The sequence below is a fragment of the Drosophila ananassae genome, chromosome XR (assembly GCF_017639315.1).
Source record: "Drosophila ananassae strain 14024-0371.13 chromosome XR, ASM1763931v2, whole genome shotgun sequence".
Taxonomy (NCBI): Eukaryota; Metazoa; Arthropoda; class Insecta; order Diptera; family Drosophilidae; genus Drosophila; species Drosophila ananassae.
Window position 1 is genome coordinate 3,613,971 of NC_057932.1, and position 15,784 is coordinate 3,629,754.

General features: G+C 40.0%; 1 protein-coding gene across 8 annotated transcripts in view; it reads left to right on the top strand.

The window, feature by feature from the left end:
- LOC6502589 (rho GTPase-activating protein 26) overlaps positions 1-15,784 on the top strand; it is a 323,527-nt gene that overhangs the window by 68,859 nt on the left and 238,884 nt on the right. The gene's annotated exons all lie outside the window — the stretch shown is intronic.

A 15,784-nucleotide genomic window follows, 5' to 3' on the forward strand; every position in this document is an offset into this window, starting at 1 on the left:
GGATCGGGATTTACCACCTGGAGTCTTCCTTGAAAAAATGATTAAAATAGGGCTAGCGAATGCACCATTTTATAAGAAAGCCATAAAGAGAGTTAGAAGGCATATAAGGCGTTGTATACGATAGAGAGTTAAAAGAATGTAGCATTTAGTTTTATTTGTCCAAATGTTTTTAACGCATTGAAGAAAAACCTCCGATCCTATCCCACAATTTTAAGTTGGTTTCAAACATATTTGGCAGACTGACCATGCCACGTTCCTATTGGAGATGCCTTCTCTAGCCCTTTCATTGTCTAATCTGGACTTCCACAAGGCATATCCTCTGCAATCCAATTTCCTGTTGTATTCAAACGACTATAATGCCATAGGTTGCATTAGAGATAGTTATCTGAATATCTTATTCAGTGCGCTTAGTCTCTCTTCGTGCACCCTCAAAATTCTTCCACAGTCGGTAGTATAGGATATAGTCGGCTGCTCCTTATGAAATTTTGTATATAAGATATTTTGACCAAATAACATGTGTGGAAAGTCCCAATCAATCAGTTACATGACTGGTATAATGAATTCAATCGTGGCCGACGCTCGCTCGAAGACGAAGGTCGTAAAGGTCGTCCAAAAACAGTCTTTGTTGCAGAGAACATTGACGCCGTGCATGAACTTATAATGCAAGATCGTCATGTGACATACCGTGATAGATAGAGGCATCCTTGGGCATTTCTTCCACCAGCATACATTCGATATTGCATGGACACTTGGCCGTAAAAAAATTTGTTGTCGTTGGATCCCACACAATTTGACAATCGCTCAAAAAAAGGCTCTTGTGGATTGGTGCGAAAAAAAAATTGAAAAAATACAATCGCGTTAAAAAACGTTTTTAAGATCGTCGCAGGTGACGAATCATGGATCTATGCTTATGAGCCCGAAACAAAACTTCAATCGACCGTGTGGGTCTTTGAAGACGCGCCAAATCCAACGAAAGTTGTTGGTGGAAGAGGCACTTTGAAGCAAATGGTTTCCTGTTTCTTCGGTAAAACAGGTCATGGTGCGACTGTTCCGCTTGAGCAACGTAGGACGGTCAATTCTGAGTGGAACACCACAATTTGTTTGCCTGAAATCTTAGGAGAAATTCGAAAAACGAACAAGAGAAGACGGATCATTCTGCACCATGAAAATGCGAGCTCTCACACATCCGCTCAAACCAGCGCCGTTTTGACCGGCCAAAATGTCGAATTGATGGGCCATCCGGCATACAGCCCTGACTTGGCACCCAATGACTTCTTTTTATTCCCGCACATCAAGAGAAAAATGCGAGGTCAACGATTTTCGACGCCAGAAGATGCTGTTGAACCTTTTAAAAACCATGTTTTGGAGGTGTCTCAATCGGAGTGCTTCGACAATTGGTTTGAGCGCATGCAAAAGTGTATAAGTCTTGCTGGAGAATACAAGGTGAGTTCAAAAGTAAACAGGCCTTTAAAAAAAGACAGAACAAATAGTTTTTTCGGCAAAACCAACTTATTTTATTCAAAATAGTCTCTCTGCTTTAATACAGCTTTTTGCACGGTCCAAAAGCATGACGAACGAGTGTTTTAGCTCGTTGCCCGGTATGGCCGCCAAAATGCCGGTGCAAGCCTTTTAAATGGCCTCTACGTCTGCATAACGCTTTCCTTTCATCGGCAAATGCATTTTTCGCACGAAGTCGTAGAAGTCGCACGGTGCCATATCAGGTGAATACGGGGAGTGGATCATGCTAAAAATTTAATTTTTGGTCAAATAGTTGGTCACAAGCGTCGATCGATGACACGGTGCATTATCGTCCAACAAACGACAACTTCCATCTTCGCGATTTTCAAAGTAAAAACTTCAAGGTAGAATACCGCATTAACGTTTTGGCCGGGTGAAACAAATTCTTTGTGGACAATACCCTTGGAATCATAAAAACAAATCAGCATTGTCATCACTTTTGACTTCTCCAGGCGCGATTTTTTGGGTTTCGGCTCGTCCGGCGCCATCCATTCAGCACTCTGGCGTTTCGTTTCGGGATCATATTGAAAACACCACGTTTTGTCACCAGTCACAATCTTGTAAAGGAAGTTCGGGTCTTTTTTTGCATCTTTAATGATGTCTTTCGAATGTTGAATTCTGAGCAATTTTTGGACGTCACTCAATTTGTGCGGAACAAACCGTGCACACACCTTTTATAAGCCCAAATGTTCGGTCAAAATGCGATAAATCGAAGTTTTGGAGATGTTCAATTCTATTTCCATGAATTTCAATGATGATTTCGGCTGATTTTTTATAAATTCACGCACAGTTTCAATGGAATTTTCGGTGATCACGGATTTTGGTTGGCCCACATGTTCATCGTCATTTATGTCCTCACGACCACTTTGAATACGTTGAAACCACTCGTGCACTCTGCTATGGGATAGGCAATCACCGCCATAAACTTGTTTCATCAATTGAAACGTTTCGGTAAAAGTTTTACCAATTTTAAAACAAAATTTAATGCTCAAAATGTTCAAAATTTAATGTAACAAAGAGTCACTCTTTGTTCGAAGCTCATTTTCGCACCGATGACAAAAGCATACTGACACTTAAAACGCAATAACCTCACTTCCAATAGATGAAATGTCATGCAATATTACTGAAATTTACTGGATGTCGATAACGGATAGCAGATTCTAACGCACCAGTTGACAAATAGATGGCGCCACTAGAGGGCGCTAGATTAAAAAAGTCCTGTTTACTTTGGAACGCACCTTGTACTTTGAAAAACAAAAAAACTATTTTTAATCATAAATATTTGCATATTCATTATTAGGCCAGAAATATATACGGCAACCCTCGTACATTGATAAAATTGAAGATATGAGCACAGAAATTCGACCGAGCAGAGTCGCTATCAACCCTCTAGAACCCTCTAAACATAAAAGATATTTTATCTGTGAATAAGATAGGCTATGGACTTTGTAAGGCTGAGTTAAAATCTGCTACTGCAGCTGATGACATGGTTTCTTCTAATTTAAAAAATCATGGCTATGCACCAAAAATTTTAAAACATTTTATTTCGACGTCGAGCTAATAGGATAAGGAAAAGTTTATTAACGCATCTAGGGTAAAAATCCTCTTTAAACGCACACAAATTTCGAACGAAGTGGTCTTCCTTTCCACTAAAGTTAACGTTTAGACTTAATCATTTCGCTCAGAATTGCAAAAAAACCGAGAAAATTCAGTAATTGTTCTCTTACTCACACTAAAGAGCAACTTTTTAGTCAACTGATCTGCGCTAACTGCAAACAAAACCATTCAGCCACATCTCTTGAACTTTGAAAACTTATCAAGGTCAGAGAAAAATCTTCGATGAAGTAGACCCTTTTGTTTTCCATAATTTTCAAAATCTGCTGTCCCATCTTTTCAAAATAACACAAAATTAACAAAAATTATCCTGAAGTTGGTAAAAACTCTTTAAACAAAAAAATGAAAACAAGGCTCACGAAACGATGACCAGCAGGAAAGCTGCTCTCAAGAAGCATGAATTCACTCTAAAAGAAAAATACACTAATACTCAATCTTGCCAACCTAGTCCTTTTCAACAATTAGACATTCATAACTGTGACAACCCAGTTTTGAAGTTGCTGAAAACATCCTAAACCAACTTGCATTAGATATATCCTAATTTATTGTAACCGAGAACTCCAATTTATTTTCCGAATCAAGAGACTTTTTAGTTAACTTAAAAATTCGCTATGACAAATTGCAGAATTAATCTACTTCAAAGTAATTAAGCACTAAATTCAATTTAAATTTTTGCTTGTCTAAATATTTTAATTAACCCTGTTAAAAATTAATAATAATGTCTCTAAAAATCTTAAAATATAACATTCAGAGCGGAACTGCTAATAACAATAAACAACTCTTAGTACTATTCTTAGTTAATAATAACATAGATATAGCAATCTTATCAGAAATCTGAGTCTCAAACGATTCCTTGTGTAGCTTAGAAAACTATAACTTTTTTTGTAAACCTCATGCCGATGGCTTTGGAGGAGTAGGAATTACAAAAAAAATCATATTCGCTTTAGACAAATCAACTGTAATGTTGATGTAGAAGCAAGTGGCATCTGTACGACCAACGAGTGTCTCTGCCGCACCCAATCCTAACACAAATTCTTTTGAAAAATGACTTTAATGATAGGCTTCTATGACCTTTTTCCTATTGCATCTTAGTCAAGAGGTGTTTCTATAATTGGCGGAGATTTTAATGCCTTTTCTAGAATTTGGGGTGAGAACTCCCATAATGGCAGAGGTGGTATTTTAAAAAATACTTCACTTAACTCAGTATTTTTATACCCTTGCAGAGGGTATTATAATTTTGGTCAAAAGTGTGCAACGCAGTGAAGGAGACATCTCCGACCCTATAAAGTATATATATTCTTGATCAGGATCACCTCCTGAGTCGATATAAGCATGTCCGTCTGTCTGTCGTTTTTTACGCAAACTAGTCTTTCAGTTTTAGTGCTATCGAGTTGAAACTTTGCACATATCCTTTTTTTTCTTGCAGGTAGTACATAAGTCGGAACGGCCGGGATTGGTTGACCCTATAGCTGCCATATAACTGATTGATCAGAAATGCTATAACTTTGGTGTTGTTTAAGTTAGAGGGTTGGGACTTTTCACACCTGTTATATTTGACCAAAGTATCTTATGTACAAAATTGGTACAGGATGGTTTCAGAGGCTGAAAAATAACCGATTTTTCCAATTTTTTTTTTTATGTCTGAGTAAATATATCAATTCAACTTTTTTCACGATTAATGGCTATATTTGGAGAGTATCTAGGAATTTTTATTTTTAAGAAATAATTATAATTTATCCCGTGACGGGCAGTCGGCCGGAGTCGTTTCCAAAAATTGGTCTCTTGCGGTGCGTAAAGTCTGGCCTTACAGTATTATCGGAAATAAAAAAATTGAATTGATTTACCTAAAATATTAGTTTCTTGTGCGGATGAAGGAAACCATTTTGAAAAATATGCGATTTTGAATTTTTGGCGCGGTTGTAAAGTCGGAGGTACCATTTTTACATAAAAATCCGCCCATTATTGCCCGTAAAAATGGTAAAAAAAAAATGGTAACGTAACTCAAAAAGTAATGCTCGGATCTAAATAAAATTTTGCACACATCTTTAACACAATAAATACTTGCGGATGAACGAACGCTTTTTTATACCCTTGCAGAGGGTATTATAATTTTGGTCAAAAGTGTGCAACGCAGTGAAGGAGACATCTCCGACCCTATAAAGTATATATATTCTTGATCAGGATCACCTCCTGAGTCGATATGAGCATGTCCGTCTGTCCGTCTGTCTGTCTGTCTGTCTGTCTGTCTGTCTGTCTGTCTGTCTGTTTCTAAGCAAACTAGTCTCTCAGTTTTAAAGCTATCGAGTTGAAACTTTGCACACACCCTTCTTTCTGTTGCAGGCAGTACATAAGTCGGAACGGTCGGGATCGGTCGACTATATCCTATAGCTGCCATATAACTGATTGATCGGAAATCCCATAACTTCGTTGTTTTTTAAGATAGAGGGTTGGGACTTTCCACACATGTTATATTTGATCAACATATCTTATGTACAAAATTTCATAAGGATCGGCCGACTATATCCAATAGCTGTCATACAACGATCGGAATTGGCATAACTTTGGTGTTTTTTAAGTTAGAAAGATGGGACTTGGTACAGATTCTATTTTGGATAAAATAATCTGATTTGCCAAATTTCATAAGGATCGGCCGCCTATATACGATCCGCTATAAATCTAATAATATAAGATGCGTGGCGCCACCTAGCGGACTGCGACTGAACTGCAAGGGTATATCAACTTCGGCTCCGTCCGAAGTTAGCTTTCCTTTCTTGTTTTTTTTTAAATTTTTTTTACAATTTTTACGGGCAATAATTGGCGGATTTTTATGTAAAAATGGTACCTCCGACTTTACAACAGCGCCAAAAATTCAAAATCGCATATTTTTCAAAATGGTTTCGTTCATCCGCACAAGAAACTAATATTTTAAGTAAATCAATTCAATTTTTTTATTTCCGATAACACTGTAAGGCCAGACTTTACGCACCGCAAGAGACCAATTTTTGGAAGCGACTCCGGCCGACTGCCCGTCACGGGATAAATTATAATTATTTCTTAAAAATAAAAATTCCTAGATACTCTCCAAATATAGCCATAAATCGTGTAAAAAAATTGAATTGATATATTTACTCAGACATAAAAAAAAAAATCGAAAAAATCTGCTATTTTTCAGCCTCTGAAACCATATTGCCCCCTTAAAGATGTGTGCAAAATTTTATTTAGATCCGAGCATTACTTTTTGAGTTACGTTACGCACCGACTTGAAAAAGTTGTTTTGAGAAAAACGCATCTAAAGTTTTAAAAGCAAAGGAAAGTATATGGAGAGAAAGAAACTAGAAAATCGGTATCTCAGCAAGTTTTAGTCCGATCGACATGAAACTTTCACAGGATATTCCTAAGATAATGTTCTATTATATAACAAATTTCTAAAAAAAAAATTTTTTTTGAAGTCTCAAACCATCTTTCTCCCTTAAAATACAAAGATGGGACTTGGTACAGATTTTATTTTGGACAAAATAATCTGATTTGCCAATATTCATAAGGATCGGCCGACTATATCCTATAGCTGCCATCTAACTGAACGATCGGAATTGGCATAACGTTGCTGTTTTTTAAGTTAGAAAGATGGGACTTGGTACAGATTCGATTTTGGGAAAAATAATATTATTTGCTATATCCAATATAACTATATCCAATAGCCGCCATATAACTGAACGATCGGATATGGCACAACTGCAAGGGTATATCAACTTCGGCTCCGCCCGAAGTTAACTTTCCTTTCAGCATCAGTCCGTTCATCGCTAAAAAAACGTGGTTTCATAATATAGAACATTTTTGGGACCGCCTGGATACGTGAAGATTAAAAAGAGTCCTCAATATTCGCGCTTTTGACAAGTATACTCTTGCCAAAATGAAAGTTTTTGACAATTCTAATTATGAGATCTGTAATGCCGGGGAAAATATTTCGTATATCATTTAAAATTGTTCAAAATACACAAACATTCGCTGAAATGATCCAACACTACTAAAATATAACGATATCTGTGGATTTTTCGCAGAAGAACCAGTTGACAACTACACATCGATAACTATGTTTTTACAAGATGCCAATATTAATATATAAAATACCTGTGAAGATAGCCGAAGTTGATATACCCTTGCAGTTAACTAGCAGCTTATATTATTATATATATATCGGATCTTACCATATGTAGTTTTCCGATCCTTATGAAAATGTAACCATCGAATCCCCCAAGCATCTTTAAAAATACCAAGGTTGTGCCATTTTCGATCGTTCAATTATATGGCAGCATGCGTGCAGACTCCCCCTACCCCCTAACCCCCTAACATAAAAAAAGCTAAAGTTATGGCATTTCCGATCAATCTGCCAACTGTCTGCAAACAAAAGGAGGATGTGTGTAAAATTTGAACTCGATAGCTTTAAAAGTGAGAGACCAGTTTCCGTAGAAACAGACAGGCGGACAGACGGACATGCTCATGTCGGCTCAGGAGGTGATTCTGATAAAGAAAATGTCTCCTTCACTGCCACTCCTTCATAATACCCTCTGAAAGGGTATAAAAATATATATACGTATATCAAATCAAAGGGTTAGCTGTCAAGGGGAGCAAGCATAATGAAGGTAATGTAACGGTGACGAACACCCATCCACGCCAAAAATATCTGATATCAATTTTGGAAAAAATGCATAAAAAATTTACACTAAATGCTTTATTTTTATACCCATGCAGAGGGTATTATAATTTTGGCCAAAAGTATGCAACGCAGTGAAGGAGGCGTGTAGTATATTTTATTTTAATAAGATGTTCTTTGCTAAAAACTGGAACCTGGGCGCGACCGCACTTTGAAGAAAAATAATCCTTCACTGCGTTGCATTTGGTGTATTTTCTTTTAAAAAGATTTTCTTTGATAAAAACTGACTTTTTAAAAACTCTTTGGTGTTTTTTACGTTAGAGTTGGGACTTCCCACACATTTTGTTTTTGGTCAAAATTTCCTTAAATTTCATAAAGATTTTCATGGCTTATCGAATTATTTTGCCCAAAGAGGAATACATGGAAACTCCCATACTCCTGGCTTGAAAAACAACCATGTTATGGCATTTTAGATTAATCAGTTCTATGGCAGCTATAGGATATAGACGGCCGACAGACTAAAAGTGGATTCAAAGAGTTAATTATCGGAGTTCGTAAAACCAATGACCAACTCTGTGCGCTCAATACACATTTCAGTAGTCTTCAACTACTAAATGAGTCTCCAAAGCGTAAGAAATCCTTTTTTAGTGATGTGATTGTGTTCTTCATCCGACAATTATGCGGCTGCTTATATCTTTGGACACCCCAATGGTCGGACTTGGGAAAAAATTCGGCTTCCGAATATCCAGTATAAATGAGCAATTGTCCGATGTGTCCTCTGTGGCATCGCTTCAAGTGATACCACCAGACCTAATAATTCAAATCCCCCAAAGGGTCTCCAAAGAGGGTAACAGGAACAGGGTCAGTCCACATTCAGCATTCCTTGCGTTCGGACGTTGTATTTTCTGCTAATGTATCCGCTCGTTTGTACCGAGTGCAGTGGTGAAGTTACTGCTACGCAGCTTCGTTGGTGTGTGGTCGTTCGGTGCTCGTCGATTTGCAGCCTTGCCTACCATACCGCCTGTGTAATCTTACTGTGGCAATGTGATAGTTGCGTCATTGGAAACGACTTTCACTCAAAAATGTATGAGCTTAATCATGAGGTTCTGGATCTGGAATCCTGGATCTGGAATCTAGAAGATGGTAATATCAACGCTCTCAAATTCGTCAATTTTAAATTCGGATTTCCCGATGCCCATGTCGGTAAAAGTTACTCGTTTTCTTCATAGAGAGCCTGCTAAGATTATTGACCTCCCTGCGAGACTCTCTCCATCAAACCATGGAACGTCGAAAAACCCCCAGTAAGCGGTGCCGCTGGAGCCGTTATTGCTTCCTCTTCACATTCTTCGACTGGTCATCTCTCTTTACGGTACCACGAACAACAATTGTCGCTGGCATTTATGACAACTGGTGATGCTTAGTTCACTTCCTCTGATATTCTGCGCCCACCATTGCATTTACATCTTATCTTTGCTTCTGGATCGCCAGAAACAACAAATTTTAGAGAGCTTAAAAGTTTTATTTCAAAATATATCGGGAATGAGAACCAAATCCCGTCTGGTGCTCTTGAATTCTTTAGACTGTGTTTAGATTTTAATGTAATCGTTCTCGTGGAAACGTGGCTTAATATCAACTTTAGTTCCTCCGAGTTTTTTGAGCCCAACTCGTTTTTATACCCTTGCAGAGGGTATTATAATTTTGGTCAAAAGTGTGCAACGCAGTGAAGGAGACATCTCCGAGCCTATAAAGTATATATATTCTTGATCAGGATCACCTCCTGAGTCGATATAAGCATGTCCGTCTGTCCGTCTGTCTGTCGGTTTCTACGCAAACTAGTCTCTCAGTTTTAAAGCTATCGAGTTGAAACTTTGCACACATCCTTCTTTTCTTTGCAGGTAGTACATAAGTCGGAACGGCCGGGATCGGTCGACTATATCTTATAGCTGCCATATAACTGATTGATCGGAAATGTCATAACTTTGGTGTTTTTTAAGTTGGAAAGATGGGACTTGGTACAGATTCTATTTTGGAAAAAATAATCAGATTTGCCAAATTTGATAAGGATTGGCCGACTATATGCGATTCGCTATATATCTAATAATATAAGATGCGTGGCGCCACCTAGCGGACTACGACTCAACTGCAAGAGTATATAAACTTCGGCTCCGCTCGAAGTTAGCTTTCCTTTCTTGTTTTAATGATTTATTGAAAACTCTGGATCTTATTTTTTTTCGTAAATAGTAAAGTAGACATTTGTAATCTAAGTCCGTGTGATATGCACTGTTGTTACATATTGAATTGTTTAGTTTTTTGTTTTTTCACCAATTTCTTATTATCACTTGAATGAGTTTAACCTTGTTACTGCCGGTTCTACTTATTAATGCCGCTATTGCAAGTTTTGATTGGGTTTCCCTTTTTTCGGATAGCTTGATTGATAAGTGTTATACTAAGTTTTTAATTGGTCTGTTCAATTTTTTTGACAATAATGCCTCTGTTAGGGTTCGAAAGTCGTACAAGCTTCCCTGGTACACAGAGGGTCTAAATACTTAAAGAATAGAAGGGATACATTTTATAAGCGATTTTAATGACAGGGGAGCAAGGAGCTGGTGAGATGTACTGGCAATACAAGCGGGAATTCGAATTCCTCAATAAATTTCTCTATACCCAATATATTTCCGATGTCGAAGCTAGCCTTAGATCCAACCCTAAAGCGTTTTGGCGGTTTGTGAATGGGAAAAAATCATCCTCTGACATTCCTTCTTCCTTGTCTTATGTTGGTTTTGCAGCTAACTCTAATAAGGGCATCTCAGAACTTTTTGCTAAATACTTTGCCTCAAACCTGGATCCGAAGGACTCTTGGTATGAGCAGGAAGTACTTCAGAAAATGTTGCCTCTTCTTGAGGTTGGGAGCTTGGAAATATTAGATTGTGACCTTGCTGAAGCCTCTGGTCACTTTAATGAGTCGCATACTCCTGACTTGGATGGTATATTGTTATTCATCATTAAGAAATGTATCTCATCCTTAGCCACACCTCTGCAACTTCTGTTTTCCTTATCACTATCATCGGGTAAATTTGCTTTTCGGTGAAAAATTACCTCGATCATTCATAAAGGTCGCAGTAGATCAGATGTCACCGACCTATTGCCTAGATTTGTAAAATTCCCAAGTTACTTGAGCGTACAGTCACCAAAAAGTTAACATTTCTTGCCTGGGCGATCCGTCTCAACTAATTTAGTGGTTTTCTCTAAGCACTGCATTAAAAACTTTGAGCGCCGATGTCAGGCTGATGCTATTCATATGGACTTCACTAAAGCCTTTGATAAAGTTTGCCACGCAGCCCTACTTGCTAAATTGTTAAGATTAGGCGTTCATTCCTCCTTGTTAAGCTGGTTGTAATCTTATTTGGCAGACCGACCATGCCATGTTCTGGACTTCTTGGCCTATGCATCATATTCATAAACGACATCTCCTCGTGCTTTCTTTATTCTAACTTCCTGTTGTACTCGGGCGACCTCAAAGTCTATAAGGCCATTAGTTGCCTCAGAGATCGCTATCTTCTGCAGGAGGATTTGCGCTGAGTATCCTCTTGGTGCACCCTCAATTTTCTTCCTCTAAATTTATTAAAATGTCACTTTATTCAACACAGTAAGGGGGCGCTTTATATTTGAACTACCTATGCAATTGGAAACCACAACTTGCCTCTTTTATATCTCTCTATATACGCCTCTATTATTTGGAGCCCCGCTACCAAAATAAGCTCTAACAGAGTTGAGCGGCTGCAGAAGAAATTTTTAAAAATTCTCTCTACCTCTACCCTCTTACCATAGCCGGTGCTTTTCCTCCATATCTGTACACTGGAGTATCGACGCTCTGTGGTTGGATTGATGTTTGTCATAAATATTGTCTCTAACAACATTGATTTCTCTGGCTTATCAACTTTATTGTGCCCCGGAGTGATCTTCCATGTCGGACACCACAACTATCTTTTAAATGAGCCCATAGATCGAGCATTATCTTACTTTAATTCGTTACCGCTCAGCCTCCAAAACATGTGAGGCTCAAAAAAACATGCTTTAAGGCGCTTACTGACTAGGAATCTTTTGACTGGTATGTAAGTTAGATTGTATAGTAGTCATGTAAAAATAAGTTCAATGGCGAAAAAAATAAATAATTAATTAACCGCTCGGACCCCCGGTACGAACTGATTCCAAATTATTTTTTACGGCGGCAAACTCTTACAAGTGATCCCACCATCGAAACACATTTTTGTTTCCCGACGTACCCCTGATACTTTTGAGATTGATATCTCAGCTTACATTAAAGCCAAAACAAAAGCCGACATAAAGGTGGTGAATTTTAAAAAATTTAAATACTCATACACCAGGTGTTTACTGATATTAGTTTACCTCACACTTTCGAAAAAAATAAAGGTGGCTGTTTACTATAATTTTTAACAACGACGAAAAATAATACACAAGCGTTCGACTCAACGTTATAATTCGCTATGTTTTTACCAAAAGAACTTAAGCCTAGCTTATCTATTGCGGCGAAGCGGGGCGAATTCACGGGAGAGCGCAAGTGAGCTTTTCTTGCGCTCCCGCTCCGCCCTACACTAACTTATACTAGACTTCAATACAATTCAAAACTTAATCTTCTACTTAAATTCTACACCGGTCCCGTTGAAGGCCTTCATCAGGCTTCAACCACTGGCAACCTCGCCAGCTTGTGGACTGCTCTCCTGAAGACCGCTCCTGCACTAGTCCTGACGTCGGCGACCCTGACCCTTCCGTCCGCGCCGGCGTGAGTCTCGACGACCTTGGCGGTGATCCACTGTTGGGGCGGCTGGTTGTCCTCGGCGACCAGAACTAGATCGCCCTTCCTGGCGTCCTGCTCCCGCTGCCACTTCGACCGCGCCTGTAGGCCCAAGACGTACTCCCGCGACCATCGCTGCTAAAACGTTTGCTTGGTTGACGAGAAGCCGCCATCGCCGCAAGCACGTTAGATCCTGCTGGTCCGGGGTCCGCGGTGCTGGTGGGTCGATGAGCGGCCTGTCAACAGGTGCCCGGGAGTCAACGCCACGCCGTCGCTTGGGTCCTGACTGAGAGCGCCCAGGGGCTTCGAGTTTAGGACGGCCTCGACTCCAACGAGGACGGTCTGCAGCTCCTCTGCGGTCAAATTCGCGCTGCCCACCGCTCGTAGGAGTAGGACGCATCCTTTTTTTATGCGTATTGTCGCAGTTCGTCCGCCTTGTCCTCGATTCGCTGCCGCAGTGCCGCGAAGTGGCGACTCGTGCCGACGAAGTTCGTCGCGTTGTCGCAGTGCACGATCTGCGGACATCCTCGGCGCCCAACGAACCTTTGAAATGCCAATAAAAAGGAATCAGTTGATAACTCAGATACTACTTCTAAATGAACTGCCTTGGACGCAAAACAAACAAAAAGGGCAATGTAAGACTTTTAGGGTGGTCTACCACGAATTTTCAACGTCGTTTCAATAGGGCCACAGAAATCCACGCCACATATGGAGAATGGGCGGAGAGCACGAACTCGATCTAAGGGTAAATCTCCCATGATTTTAGTCATCAGATAAGGCTTGCATTTAAAACAGCGTATGCATGACCGCACTATCTGACTGCAGACTTCCTGCGCGATTACTATCAAAACACGCTGTCGCAAGAGACTCACCAGTGCTCGTGGACCCACATGAAAATTCGACTCGTGCAAGTATCGGACGCAGCTCTGAACAAATTGAGGGCGCTTCGTCAACCATACTGGAAACTTGGCATCGTACGAAATAGAAGCATTAGCTAGTCGTCCCCCAACCTGCAACAACGAAAAGGTATACCCAGCCTGAGAATTTTATTAAAAGCTTCTTGATATTCGACAGGTGAAGGTACATTATAAGAAGTAACTACTAATTTTTTACACTTCTTTATAAAGCGGACCATGTAAACGAACACTCGCAGCAGTTTCAAGTGAGAGGAAAATCCTTCGATCACTTCCAACAAATATGAGGTAGAGACCATTGCAGTCAGTCCGACCGCATTCTTCTTTGCTTCCATCTGGAAAATCTCTGGTGACAGATCAAACCGAGGGCTCGTTGGCCACTTATCTTCCGGCTCCGTTAAAAACGATGGACCTGTGAACCAGATTAATTCTATCGTTTCCTTTACGTCTCCAGCTCTTGACACAATATCTGCCGGGTTCTGTTTAGTTGGTACACGCCGCCACGTGCTATCCTCTGACCACTCTTGAATCTTAGCAACTCTATTTGATACGAACGTTGACAACGACGATGGATGGGAACGAATCCAATGAAGACAAACTTCCGAATCTGACCAATATACACTTCGTTCGATCGGTGCTTTGATAAGAGGTTTTAATTTGCGACAGAGGTCCGCGAGAAGGTGAGCGGCACATAACTCAAGACGGGGGAGCGTCTTTGTCTTGAGCGGCGCTACTTTCGACTTTGCAGTCAACAATGAGACTTTACTACCTTCTGCAGATTTGCAACGGATATAGACGCAGGCTCCATAGGCTCTCATCGATGCGTCAGAGAAGGCATGAATTTCAATTGGTGACATTGGCTCACTAACTAACTGTGTTCTAACTGTGACAAGGCAAGCTGAGTTTTGTTCCATGCGGTTTCCAAGTGCAGTGGAATGGACTCATCCCAATCTAGCTTATTAAGCTAAAGTTCCTGTAACAGGATCTTTCCTTTAATAAGGATCGGGCTTAATAAGCCAAGGGGGTCGAAAAGCTTTGACGTCACCGAAAGAATATTCCGCTTAGTCGCCCTTTGACCCATGTCTGAAATATCAATTTCGAATTTAAATACATCACCTTTAGGAACCCAAACGATTCCTAATGTTTTTGTCAGCTCTGAGTCCGAAAGTGTTATTGGCTTAACAGTGCTCTCGGATGCAGTAACTTCAGGCGAGTTTGAAAACCACTTGCTCAATTCAAACCCAGCGTTTTGAAGAACCTGAGTTAATTCAGACTTAATTGTCTTTAGCTCCTCCACGCAACCAGCACCCGATAACATGTCGTCGACGTAAAAGTCAGACCCAATAACTTTAGCAGCTCGAGGGAATGTATGTTTCGCGGATTCACTCAACCTCTTCAAACACCTTATGGCCAGGAATGGGGCTGGTGCAGTGCCATAAGTAACGGTGTTGAGCTTGCACAATTTCAAGGACTCAGACGGGTCTTTTCTCCACACTATCAACTGGTATCGTTGATCTGCTTCATTTACCATCACTTGACGATACATCTTTTTTATGTCGGCTACCAGAGCGAATTTGTTTAGCCGAAATCTAAGAAGAGTTGAGTAAAGCTCCTCCTGAATTGTTGGACCCACCATCAACAACTCATTTAAACACTTCTGTGTGGATGTCTTGCAGGACGCATCGAAAACGACTCGAAGTTTGGTCATTGTACTTTGCGGCCGCAAGACACACTGGTGGGGTATGACGTAGTGTGGAGAAGGAAGAACGTCATTGCTTGCAGGGGACATATGGCCTAGGGATTCGTATTCTTCCATAAATTCCAAATACATTTTCTTTAAGTTCGGATCTCGAGATAATCTTCTCTCGAGCGACAGAAATCGGCGTTTGGCTATCTCGAATGAGTTGCCCAAAACGCTTGGATCCGACTTAAATGGAAGTTTAACTTCAGATCGACCTGAAGGCAGTATTCTTGTAGTCTTCCGATAATGTTCCTCACATAGCTCTTGTTCTGGCGACAACATCTTTTTAGAAGATGGAACTTCTTCCAACGACCAGAATTTTTTCAAGTTTTTGTCTATTGACTCTAATATTTCCTCTTGGCAATTCAGACTAGAGACCGGCTGTTGAGGAGTTGAGAAATTTGCCAAATATTTTCCCGATACTATCCACCCAAGGAGAGTTTTTTGAAGGATAGGATGGTTCGGACCTTGTTTTATTTGGCCAACGGACAACAGTTCGAAAAATGACTCAGCTCCAATTAGCATATCTATCC